The 12,792-nt window shown below is 42.3% G+C and overlaps 1 protein-coding gene across 1 annotated transcript in view; it reads right to left on the bottom strand.

Moving 5' to 3' along the window:
- Window positions 1-12,792, bottom strand: part of mast4 (microtubule associated serine/threonine kinase family member 4) — a 79,193-nt gene that overhangs the window by 50,048 nt on the left and 16,353 nt on the right. The gene's annotated exons all lie outside the window — the stretch shown is intronic.

Here is a 12,792-nt window from a genome sequence, read left to right as displayed (position 1 = left end):
CAGGAGACAATTAGCTTAACTTAGCATAAGGACTGGCAGCGTCGCTACTGGCATGTTAATTAGTGAGCTTTACTGCTGGTAGATGGATTCTGTAACCTTTGGACAGAGACAGGCTGTTTCCACTCTTTATGCTAACTTAGGCCAATCAGCTGCTGCCTGTAGCGTCCATATTTACCATACAGACCTGAGATTGGTGTTGATATTCTCATCAGTCTCAGCAAGAGACTAATGAACAAACAGTAACAATAAAACATGAGGGGAACAAATAGCACTTAATACATAGGAAATGACACTTGGTTGTTTTAAGATCAAGTCTAAGTCAAATTTAAACCTAAATTTATTTGAGATCATGAAGCAGCAAGGGATCTTTTCCACTTCAGGCCAAAGCACACACACACACACACACAGTAATGCAAACAGTCCAGCTCTGACTGGACCGATGTTGTGCCTTCCTGCCCTGACAATGAATTGTGCTGCTGAACAAGCTACGCTCATTTGCCTGACAAACTAACTTCTGTGCTTCATTTTTAACATGACAGTTAGAACGCTATGGCCACCTTAACCACTGGACGCTGGGTTTGGTTTAGCGAGTGCACGTTAGGGCACATAAAGAAGTCTTGTGTGGAAGACAGAGGGAGGTGGTGTCCAACAAAGGAATACAGAGACTAGGGCTCAAAATTACTGTGTGGAAGCCGTTGATGATAAATGCCATTACAAAATGCAATGTTATCATTTCTCCAAGGAAACCAATTAAAACCATCAAGAACTGAAACAGCATAAACGAATGTCTGCATTTCTGCGGTCTAATTTTCATAAAGATTCATAATCATAGAGGAGACACAGAGCATGAAAGTCAAATGTTACCAGCTTGTTTTTAAAGATTTGCTCAGCAGCTAAATAAATAAGACGTTAGAGGAAACAGCGAGTTCTCAAACAAGCAAAACTTACCTTTGTGTATTGTGAAATGAACCATGGAGCATAAAAGCTGTTTTATTGGTTGGATTTATCGCCCGCTATCGCAGGATAATTAAAACAAACGACACATTGGATCACAGGGAGTTTGCAATTCAAACATCATGTAGCAGTTGGAGCTGAATTTAAAAAGACTTCTTTTCCATCAGATACTCTCTAAGTGACACGTAGTAGAGAAAGCAAAACAATAAATCAAGTCCCGTTTACAGTGCACTGTACTGCAGAGTTTGCAGGCTGGAGAGATGATTAATGTCTGATGGGTCTTGGATTAAAAATAATAAGACGAGGTGTAAAGTATGAGCAATTTCATATTTCAGAAGACCGTCCTCATGTTGTGGCAGAGTGACGGCAGTAATTTGATTTACTGCATCATTCATTCCGACTGTTGTCTGAACTGAGCGCTCACCTCAGCCAAGCTTTCTGACAGAAAAGCAAAAGCCTAACTGTGCAGCCTATTATCATAAAAAGTCAATAAAAGTCAAGAAATCCCTCCACACAACACACAGTAATCAATCTTGCTCCACCAGCACAGAGCTCTCGCTCCCCCGCCGACAGCTAACACAAATGAAACGTGACAGATGATTTCTGGTCATTTCAAAAGTAACAATGTTTGGACACAAATCCAGAAGCACATCAACTATTATCTGAGAAGAACATCTTCAGACTGATTTCAGTCAAGTGTACATTTACTGAAAACTGTCTTCACAGTTCAGCCAGAGATTCCCTCACACTCAGGACACAAGCACACATCGCTGCACAGCCAAGATGCTGCTCACTCTGCACTGTCAAGTGTTAAAGCAAAAAGGTTTCAAAGTCCTGTGTTCAGTCAATGCAGGAGCCTGGGAAGCTGCGCATACTGCATGCACGTCACCCTATAGGCACAGCTGCACACACAGGAACAGGCGTATTTGCTTGCCTACCTGTAGCCCTCGTCTCCTCAGAATGCTGGACTCATCCATGGTACAGAGCCCCGACTAATCACGCCTCCCTACCAGTCCATAACCATGCTGCACTGCCTCACTCCAGCCTCCTGCTCCCTCCCTCCCTCAGGCTAAATCTGATCTTAGCAGCTGCTAAACACTTCCATCAGAACTTATCTGATTGGAGGGGGGTAGTCAGCTGACACCTCCTGTTGTTCCTCTCCTCTGTAACTTCAGGAGTGAAGGAGAGAGATATAGAGATGGAGCGAGGGAGCGAGGGAGAAAGAGGAGGAGGATCGGCAGAAGGGGAAAGATAGGCAGTTTTAATTTAGCATAGCAACGGGTGGGGGTGAGTAGGAAGTGCGGTGTGGGATACCAGGGACAAGTGGGAGCCCCAAGATTCATTTCTGTGTGCAGCCACGCTCATTGGGCACCCGAGGTGACCATGAAAATGAGAGGATATCCTTCCCAGCATTGTTCTGCCTCAGCAATGAATCTGGCCTCCTGTGTGTAGCAGGCAGGCAAACAGACCCCCCTGGTCTTATTGCAGTCAATGAGTCATATGAAAACTACAGAACACACACCTGAAGGTTAGGCCGGTGACAGGAACATGATGACTGAGACTACAGCTGGCAGAGATCGAAGCACTGTATATGGAGGAGGAATAAAAGAAAAATAAAACGTTGCTGCTCAACACTTTTCAGACCTGCTGTGGAAATGTGCAGTGCTGCATGCCAGTCTGACCATGTGCAACACTTCACCTCCCAATATTGACTCATTATCATAAAATCGACCGCACTTCCCTGCACAACCTGTTATGTACACAACTGTATATCCTTTGTCTGCTTCCAACAATTTCCTGCGCTGCTTCTGTCTGTTCCAGCTCCACGCTGAGATGAGTTTTGAGACGGTCAGGACGTGATCACAGATCTTCACACTTCACTAACTCAGTGTCCCCACACCCTCCTGAATTATTAGCATTTGGAAAATAAGTTGTTTCTGAAGCCATGCTGCCAATTCCATCCAGTAATTTTGCAATTTCTGTTTCATTCTAAAACAGCCCCCCCCCCCTTTTCTGTCTCTTTTTCACCCCTTCTCACTCATTTCCATTCACTGTGGTACTGCTCAGTGAATATTAAGTGGGCCCCTTCTATTATCCCCATCTCCAACCAAGCTCAAATGATTTCTTTTAGAGAGGAGGGCCTGGAAGGACAGCTACTCCCTGCTACGGACGCTGGAGTGGTTGCACAGGATGGTCAGACAGGTGACCACTACATCAACTTTTCTCATTTGGAATCATATACAACAGAGAGCTGATAAAGCATGCTGCAGCGGACCGACAGACAGTCAACTGGGCTGCTCTGCTGATAAGAACAGAGTCGAGAGTCCAGGTCTGCGATCAGGGAATCAGGCTGTGCTAGAACCTCAGAAGATGAGGATTACATCTTAAACAATGCCCTCCAGATTACCTGAAAGAAGTACAGAACCCCGTTATGTTCAAATGACTATTCTTGAGTCAATGTCTAGTCTGTGGCTGCTTAAAGGAACAATTAAGAAAAGTTCACATTCCACTTTTAAAGAAACAAGATGCCACAGAAACATGGGAGCGGTCATTAGTCTTCAATAGATAAAGTCTGTTTCTATACTGTAAGGTGTCTGTAACGAGCACTGGGCACTATTCTTAGAATCTTACAATCAGATCTTTTAATTCATTTGACAGTTAACGCAAGATATTTGTCGGCTCAAACATCTCAAATGTGAGAATGCACTGCCTATCTCGGTTTTATCGTTAAACGAATATCTCTGGGTTTTGAACTGTTGGTTGGACAGAAAAAGTAATTCTGCAATATTATCTGGAGCCATGAGGAAGATGTGGTGGTGAGCATTATTGCTTCACAGCAACAAAGTTCTGGTTTCGAACCTGGCGACTGAGCTGTCTGTGCAGTTTGCATGTTTGCCTGTGTGGCTTTTACTCCAGGTACGACGGCTTCTACCCACAGTCTAAACACAAGCAGGTGAGGTTGAGTGAACAATCTGAACTACCCAAAGGATCGCATCAGGAAGGACAGCCGGCATGAAAACTGTGCCAAATTAAATATAGGGACCAAGTGAAATGACTGCGGAGACCCCTGGTGGGGAGCAGCTGAAGGAAAAATAAATCTTGAGCTATGGGAAAGTCATAACTGTTATTTCAAGCTGTTTTTTGTAAATTCCAAGCAGTTTTCTTAACCGATAGTCGGCCACGTTAATCAATTATCAGCTAATCGTTAGTTTATGAGATACATTTATTCATAATAAAACTGTTTTAACTATAATGTGATCTATATCTGCCATAGAATCTGAGCGAACTGGGAATTTAAAGATGCAGTAAACACCAAGTTACTTGAGTTATGAATGAAACAACACAAAATAACAATGTGCAAGATAATGCGCACATCTTAGCATCAGAGCGGCTTGTGTGTTGTTCAGTGTAGGCTGCTCAGCTAGTGGCCTACAGATGTCCTGGTGGTGCACAAATGATAAATGTATGAATGCTCTCAGCTGGCCGACACTCCTCTCCCAGTCTGCGTTAAAGCAGGCTGAGATAGCAGCTACATCAAACAGACATCAGCTTCATGCTGCAGTGTTCATCGACACAACAGTGTGAGCACAGACAGCTGTGCTGACACTCTCTCTTGCTTACATGGTGAGGAGGTACATTTGTTTTAAAGCTGGTGTGGCCCATAAACACAAAACTGTATATCATTAAACAGCAAGAGGCACCATCTAGTGGTGTAACCAGGTTACTACAGCAAAGCAGCACATTTCCTGACAGGTGACATTGCACGTCCACATATTCTACACTGCTGATTAAAAAATATTTGAATCTATTAATGGCCATTAACATAAACAACTTTTCTGATATTTTATAAACTTGGCAACATAATATAATTAGTTATATGTACTTCTAATCCCACTATGAGGAAGAGTTTAGATAGAAACATCACACAAAGTGAAGCTGCTTTGAGGTGGGTTTCTGGGGGCAGCTGTGAAGGCAGACACTTTGTGCCAGTGGCCTTGGAGCAGAGCCACAGAATCGCCTCTGGTAGAAGTCCAGGGGTTGTCTGTGACTCATTTCCTGCTGGCATGCGGGAGGCTGAGGTTGTTTCCTCTGCCTCAGGAGGGAAAAAGGGAGAGCTGGCACCAAAAGCATGCCGAGAGTGCAGATTGAGTGACCCCTAGTCTCTGCTCTGCCTGAGCTTATCAGACCAAGAGGCAACCTGCAGATGTAAGGCAGGCAGACGAGGGATACGGCCTGTAAAGAGAGAGCAGTAAGAAAAGAAAGGGTCAATTCCCTCCATACAAACCAGCACAAAGAATCCATCTGTCTGAAGCCAAAGGAGTTCAATATCCAGCCATGATAAAACCCCACAGAGCCAAGCCCCCAGTGGAAAAGCCAAGTCTAGCCTTGACAACAAACACAAAGATACAGTCAAAGAAAAAGTAAAGGCACAGTTTGCATTTTCCTGGTTTTCTGCATGAATTGCTCATGACATGTGATCTGGTCTTTGCTAAAGTCACAAATATCAACAAAACATTTCTAAGCTGAAAACAAATGGCCATGACCTTTCATGTCTTTAACACATTAAACATACACAGCGATGGTGGAAAAAGTCATGGAAACTGTTTTAATAACTGGTTGAACCACATTTGGCAGCAACAGCCTCAAGCGAGCGCTTCCTACAGCTGTGGATCAGACCTGCACAAGGTTCAGAAGGAATTTTGAATCCTCACAGAACTGTTCCAAGCTCAGTTATATTCTTAGGACGCCTGGTGTGAATGTCTAGAGTTCACTCTACAGCATCTCTATTGTGTGGAGGTCTGGGTTCTGACTGGACGACTCCAACACGTGGATGTTGAGTCTCTGAAGCCATTCTGTCGTAGTTTTACTTCAGTGTTTATGGTCATTGTCCTGCTGCATCACCCTGCTTGTTCTGAGCTTCAGCTTGCCGACAGCCACCCTGACATTATCCTGTAAGATACCCTGATAAACTTCTAAATTCATTTTCCCTTCACAATGGCAAGCAGTCCAGGTCCAGATGCACCAAAATAGCCCCACATCAGTGCTTTATCACTGTTGGGACAATGTTTTTATGACATACATAATGCTGTGTGTTCTTCCCAAACAGTTCTACCTTTGTTTCATCTGTCCACAGGACATTTTCCCAGTAGCCTCGTGGTGTGTGAAGGTGGCCCTTGGCAAACTTCAGGCTGCTGCAGTGCTGCTTTGGAGAGCAGTGGCTTCCTCCATGGATACCTGTTCAATATTTGACTTATGGTTGACTCATGATCAGACATGTTAACCAACTCCAGTGAACCCTTCAAGTCTTCAGCTGCTACTCTAGGGTTCTTTTTTTACCTCACTGAGTCTTCTGCATCGTGCCTTTGGAGTGGTCTTGGCTGGGTGCCCCCTTCTATGGAGAGTAGCTACAGAACCACATCATGTCCATTTACAGACTGTGGACTGATGAATATCTAAAGTCAGTGAGACGACTGTGACCCTTTCCAGCTACATGCAAATCCACAACTCTTGATCACAGGTCTTCTGAGATCTCTCTTTTTTACTAGGGTTCTTTTTTTACCTCACTGAGTCTTCTGCATCGTGCCTTTGGAGTGGTCTTGGCTGGGTGCCCCCTTCTATGGAGAGTAGCTACAGAACCACATCATGTCCATTTACAGACTGTGGACTGATGAATATCTAAAGTCAGTGAGACGACTGTGACCCTTTCCAGCTACATGCAAATCCACAACTCTTGATCACAGGTCTTCTGAGATCTCTCTTTTTTATTTTTGTGAGGCCTGGCTCATATCAGCTGACGCTCGTGAGGTCTTGGCTGGGTGCCCCCTTCTATGGAGAGTAGCTACAGAACCACATCATGTCCATTTACAGACTGTGGACTGATGAATATCTAAAGTCAGTGAGACGACTGTGACCCTTTCCAGCTACATGCAAATCCACAACTCTTGATCACAGGTCTTCTGAGATCTCTCTTTTTTATTTTTGTGAGGCCTGGCTCATATCAGCTGACGCTCGTGAGTAGCACACTGACACCATTTGAGTGTTTTTAAGTCAAGGTGGTTCTAAAGCCTCCATTCTCATTTCACTGACTGGACTCCAGGTTTGCCAACACCTGACTCCAGTTGAAGTTTAGTGACAGCAGAAACCTCGTGTTGTCATGACTTTTTCCATCATCACTTTGTATGTTTAATGGGTTTGTTCAATAAACACATGGCAGATCATGAATGTTTGTGCTCAGACATTTCATGGCAGCTCATGCAGAAAACTGCAAACAGTGCCGTTACTCTTTTCTTTCTGTAGTAACCATGAAGAGCCACTATCTGCAATGCATCACTTTCAATTCCTCTCTGGTTTTTCAATCTGGAATAGTCAAGTAAATGCATGGATTCATAGGATGAAAATAATGTCAGCTTGAGTCCACATGAATAATCCAATTTCCTCTATTTCCACGAAACACACAGTCACACTGTGCATAACACTGTCACATCCGAATCGCCGAAGAGGGAAAATTGCATCTCAGACAGAGCAGATGACAGCGTGTCAACTCTAAATACTTTATCTAGAGTGACAGTTTCATTTATATGACAGCCAGATGTTTACAGTTACATATCACTGCATTTGTAATTTTGGAACGTGTAAGGCCAGTGGATTTCTCCAAAGCTACTCCGTGAAGCACAACAGGGTGGATGCAAAAACAGAGATGAAAGCACGTCATGAACATGACACTAAATCTTTTTATGCAGTAAGATAGCATCACTTTTGTTGAAATGCTATAGCAGCATATAATCTGTAGTAACTAAATAATACTTCCTACAGTGACAGTTTGGTTATGAGTTTATCAGGAGAACGGCTGAATCTTTAATCGATTTTCTCTTTGTTTGTAGGTTGGTGCATTGAATGTGTGTTTGTGAGAATAATTGATTTACAATCACTAATAAGTACTTGATGTTATGTAGGTGGCAGCTAAGATTCATTTCCTAAGTTTGAGATTTGAAAAGGAGAAAGATATGTTTATAAAGCAATTAAAACACACAGCAATAAGTCATAATGTCAAACCATGGATCACATTTTAAAAAAACATTACTCTGCACAAACCTCTTCTGCTCAAATCGTGTACCCCACACAGGGAGCAGAGAACAAAGATAGAGAGACCACAGACAAACAAATCAATAAGATGCATCTGGGTAACATCATTTCCACTCCTGTTATTTGTGGGAAGGCGGCTATTCAGCGCAGTAAAATTTCCATTAGAGGCAGGCCAATATAAAAAAAGAAAAATAAAAACGCCCCACTTTGGAGATTTTTATTTATATATATATATATATATATATATATAAATAACAATCTGACTGAAAAATCTCCAATATTAGTAAAAACGTTATGGCTTTAGTGGCCTTCCCTTCTTCTACAACAACAATATCAGGAAAGGACATCACAGACTACAATTACAAGGGAGTCCACAGAGGCCGGATTATGACAGTCTTATCTCCATACAACACCAGAAGTAAAGTATTGATTTTCTGCCAAAGAACATCACAGTCAAGAGAGATGTGCCATGCTAGTCAAAGAGCCATGCACCCCCAGGGGCGTGATGGAAGAGCATAAAGGAGGGAAAAGAGGCAGAAAGCAATAACAGGAGTCCTGTGGGGAAAAGGGGGGGGGGCAAAGCATTGCTGACAGAACCAGGGGAGGCTTAGAGGACGTGGGACAAAAAAAATATATGAAGCCACAATCTGACTGCTTGCATTTTAGGTTCCTGAGTATTTGAGACGGGACTATTTGAATGCAAATGACTAAAGTGGATGCACTTTTGTATATTAATCAATTTGTAGGATGTTACAGGAGTTCACAGTGAAGCACAGCTGAAAACAAATGATTCATTTGTCAAACTAATTCGCAAACCTTTAAAATGATTTAAGCAAAAATGCTAAATATTCAGTGTTTGCATCTTCTCAAATGGGAGAATTAGCTCTTTCTTTGCAGTTTTATATATTGTAAACTTATTATTTTGACTGTTGGTCGGGCAGAGTTAGCTCTCTGAAGGCATCACCTACACTGGGGCTGTGCTTTCTGACATCTGATCGACCAACTCATTTAACAAGTAAGAAAATAATCAGTAAGCTGACTGATTAAAATGAAATCGCTCACTACTTGCACCTCTAAACTAAAACAGATATGAAAAAAGAAGCTGCAGTACAGTAAATACATCACAGTGCAGGTGTGTTCGCTGCAGATGCCGGGCTCCTCCCACAGAAAGATCAAGACAAACAAGGTTTCAGTATCATTAACTACAATTAACCATTTTGATTAGCTGCTCAAAATTATGACCATCTTGATAATTAGAAGAAAGAACATTCAGGCCTCCATTCGATAGCTCTTGGCGTTATACTGTAGTCAAAGTAGCGTTCCTGGGGTTTGGACTGTTTTTCAGATGAATCAAGACCTTTGATGACAGAGCTTGGGCTCTGTGACAACTATTTTATTGCCCAAAACAACAATCAAGAAAAGGATCAGCTGATTAAATCATGAAAATCCTCAGCTTTAGAAATGTTATCAACTCAAAAGCAGCAGTGACACCTACAACTACACTCATGGTCAGTAAAGTAAATGTAGGTCTTGTCTCTAATTATAAATACCAAACAAACAAAGACCCCCCCCTCTAGCACCTTCTGTACTGATTTTAACCACAGCAACCCTTTGGCTTCTTTAGTGTCGCTCAACAGCTGTGAGGTGATATAAGTGAATTATGCACCGTTGCGTCCTGAAGAGTAAAATACTGCAGCTTCTCTAGTGTTTTTAGAACAATGAAACTACAGCAGTGACATCCTGAACCAAAACCAAATTCATTTTGAAAATTGCTCGTTTCAAATTGGATGAACCGTAACCAAACCCATCAACCAATTAAATCTCCTCCTCTGTTTGCCAAATTTGTCAGTGGTTACAACTGACAACAGCCTCGTGCTGGCACAGCAGCCTGTTTGCTGGCAGCCCTCCATTCACTCATTGTCACCAAGGTCAGGGATCCAGAAACATAACCATCACTCTGCCTGCACAAGTGACAGGCAACATCTCTGCCAGTTGTTTGATCCAGTTTTATAATGTAAACTACTTCCTCTGAAGCAAAGGAGACTCGCAATTACCAGGATTTTCTAATTCAGGATTAAAACTCAAAGAGGAAAACAACAAACAGTGGCTAAGAGCTCAGGTGTTTCTCTTTGCTTCTCTCTCAAGGTCAGCCAGTGCACCATCTTTTCCAAGCTCCTTTGAAAGCAGGATAATACGGCGGTGGTGGAGGAGCCCCTGAGGTGTCAGTGGAGGCGACTCCAAAAGATGAGGTTAAGATGTGGAAACACATCAGCCATATCTGAGCAGCGGTCGGCAGCATGTCATTTTCTCCTGGCGCTAACCACGGAGTCAGCAGAGGCATGAAAACAGTGTGGAGAATAAGGAAAGGTACAAGATAATATCTGAGTTACAGACTACACAAACAAATATGTTCTACCACAGTATTTGATTATATCCAGTACAGATGCAGCTGCACTTCAGGGATGCTTGTGCAAGCTAGAACAAAAGAATACATTTATAATAATGTCAGTAAAAAGTGAACATTATAAATTTAAGGCAGAGTTTGGTTTATATTATTCAAGTGACCTTAAGGTTTAGAAAAAGAACAAAAACTGGAAAACAGGAAACTGATTTCACACAATTATCAAAGCACTACCTACATTTTTCAGATTTCTGGAGAGAATCCAGACATAAAACTATGGAAGGATTCATTTATTTCATGAGAAGCTGCTGCACCATGACACTAATCCAAGCTTCACATTATTTTTGCACTTGTAATTTATCTAATAAAACCACAGCACTACACTTTTACATAAATGACATTCATGATGCCATCACAAAAGTCTCCTGCAGGCTTCTGGGTCCCCATGACTTCACAGCCTCACCTGAGAGATGAGTGTTCTCTCTATTAACTCCTGACAGAAGCTGGGCTCTGACTGCCAAAGAACCTTTGTATCACATTCCCCACAGTGTCAAGGTGACCTGACAAATGTCACAGAGGAAGAGTCTTGCAAGCATCCACATCTGTCTAGACAGTCAGACCCAAGTTCTTTCTATCATACTGTAGTTTAATCAGTATTGGTAGGTGACTAGAGACCCTTGATCCTCCATATTCAAGTGTTCTTGAGCAAGAAGTAGAACAGCTGTGCGGAGTGCTGCTGCGTTGTGACTGTCGGCAACCGAAAGAAATGTTTCCATTCAGGTCAAGTTGTAAAACTTAAACCTGATGCACCACTTATCCACAATTATGCTACAGGAAGTCATGTAGTCATTCACTCTGCAGGAATCAAAGGGATTAATCTGTGGCTTTTACAAGCACAAGGAAACAAACACTGTTAAAGCACTAGCGCCCCCCAGTGCAGGGAGCGAGTGCAGATGTTTTGCACTTAAAAGTATTTAAAGATGAAATCATTAAAATCATGTATTTGTCAAGTCAATTTATTTATATAGAAACAACCAGTGTTTTAATGGTCTGTGTTTCATGCTGTACTAGTAAGTCTAATAAATACAGAGCCACATATTGTTGTGGTGGCAGTTACTGCTGCAAAAAGGGTCACCATGATGTCATGTGACAACCAGCTCGATCCGGTCTGGTTCAGGTTACAGTGTGTTTTTCTGGGTCGACCCTCTAAGATTACCAACCGTTCAGTTGCCCACTAACCAAAATACACTCTCACAGCTACCGTACAAGCGCCTGCACACATACTCACATACTCACAAACTTCACATACTTCCTATTACATTAACCAGTAGCACACATGCACTGGGAATGACTCGCAGCTCCACAGCATTGGCTTAGCCTCTGATCGCATCTCTCTCTTCAGAGAACAAGATCACGGTAGAGCGGTGTCTATCAGTGTCGTCTGACAGAGCGGGACCATGCTGAAGGTCACCTCTGTCATCATGACTCCAGTCAGTCATAAATCAAATGAATCCAAACTAGAGACCCACCTGGTTTTATCCTGTTTTATTTTTTTTTTCTCCTCAGTTATGTGGATTTGCATGTTTAAGCATTTAGACTTCAAACACATGCTAAACAAGTGACAATCTGAAATAGTTGTGTATATTTAATTAGCTATTAATAAATAAATATATAAATCACTGTATTTATGAAGCACTTGTCAAAACAGTGCAGGAACGCGTTTTATAAACCTGCAGCAGTGATGGACAACAACCATTAACAAATCACACAGGTCATTCATTAAAACCGATCAGTCTCACTACACAAAGTAAAAGGGCTTGAAGCAGATGTTTGATCTCAGCCCACAGACAGCTGCTGTACATTGCCTGAAAAGGTTTGAACATGATCATGTTGTTCAGTAGTTTTATTTATCTGCTGAAAGAATCACTGACTGTATAGAAAAGTCTGGCCATCACAATCTTAGTAGTGCTTCACTCCAGCTAATCCAAACATGAGCAAAGAGGTGGAGCGCTAGCCACCAGTGGCAGGAGCCTGTCACTCAAAGTAGCTGTTCCCTTCATTATGTATACATTTTATCCTTAATATAATTTAAGCAGGAGATGTTAAAGACATAGAAAGGGAAATTAGCTATAGAGCCCAAAACCATTTTGGTACCAGGCTGTACACGTTTGTTTCTGCTGTAAAGTTGAGCACTTTAACATTGGAGTCTATGGGAACTGACTCCCTTTTGGAAACAGCCTCAAGTGGCCATTCGAGGAACTGCAGGCTTCAGTTGTCCCCTTGGAAAGAACTGTCCTGGACATTATGTACTGAAGAAAACACACAGTACACAAAAGAACTGGCTGTTTGTAGTT

The sequence above is a fragment of the Monopterus albus genome, unplaced genomic scaffold (assembly GCF_001952655.1).
Source record: "Monopterus albus unplaced genomic scaffold, M_albus_1.0 scaffold181.1, whole genome shotgun sequence".
Classification (NCBI taxonomy): Eukaryota; Metazoa; Chordata; class Actinopteri; order Synbranchiformes; family Synbranchidae; genus Monopterus; species Monopterus albus.
This window is presented reverse-complemented; position numbering and strand designations above follow the sequence as displayed.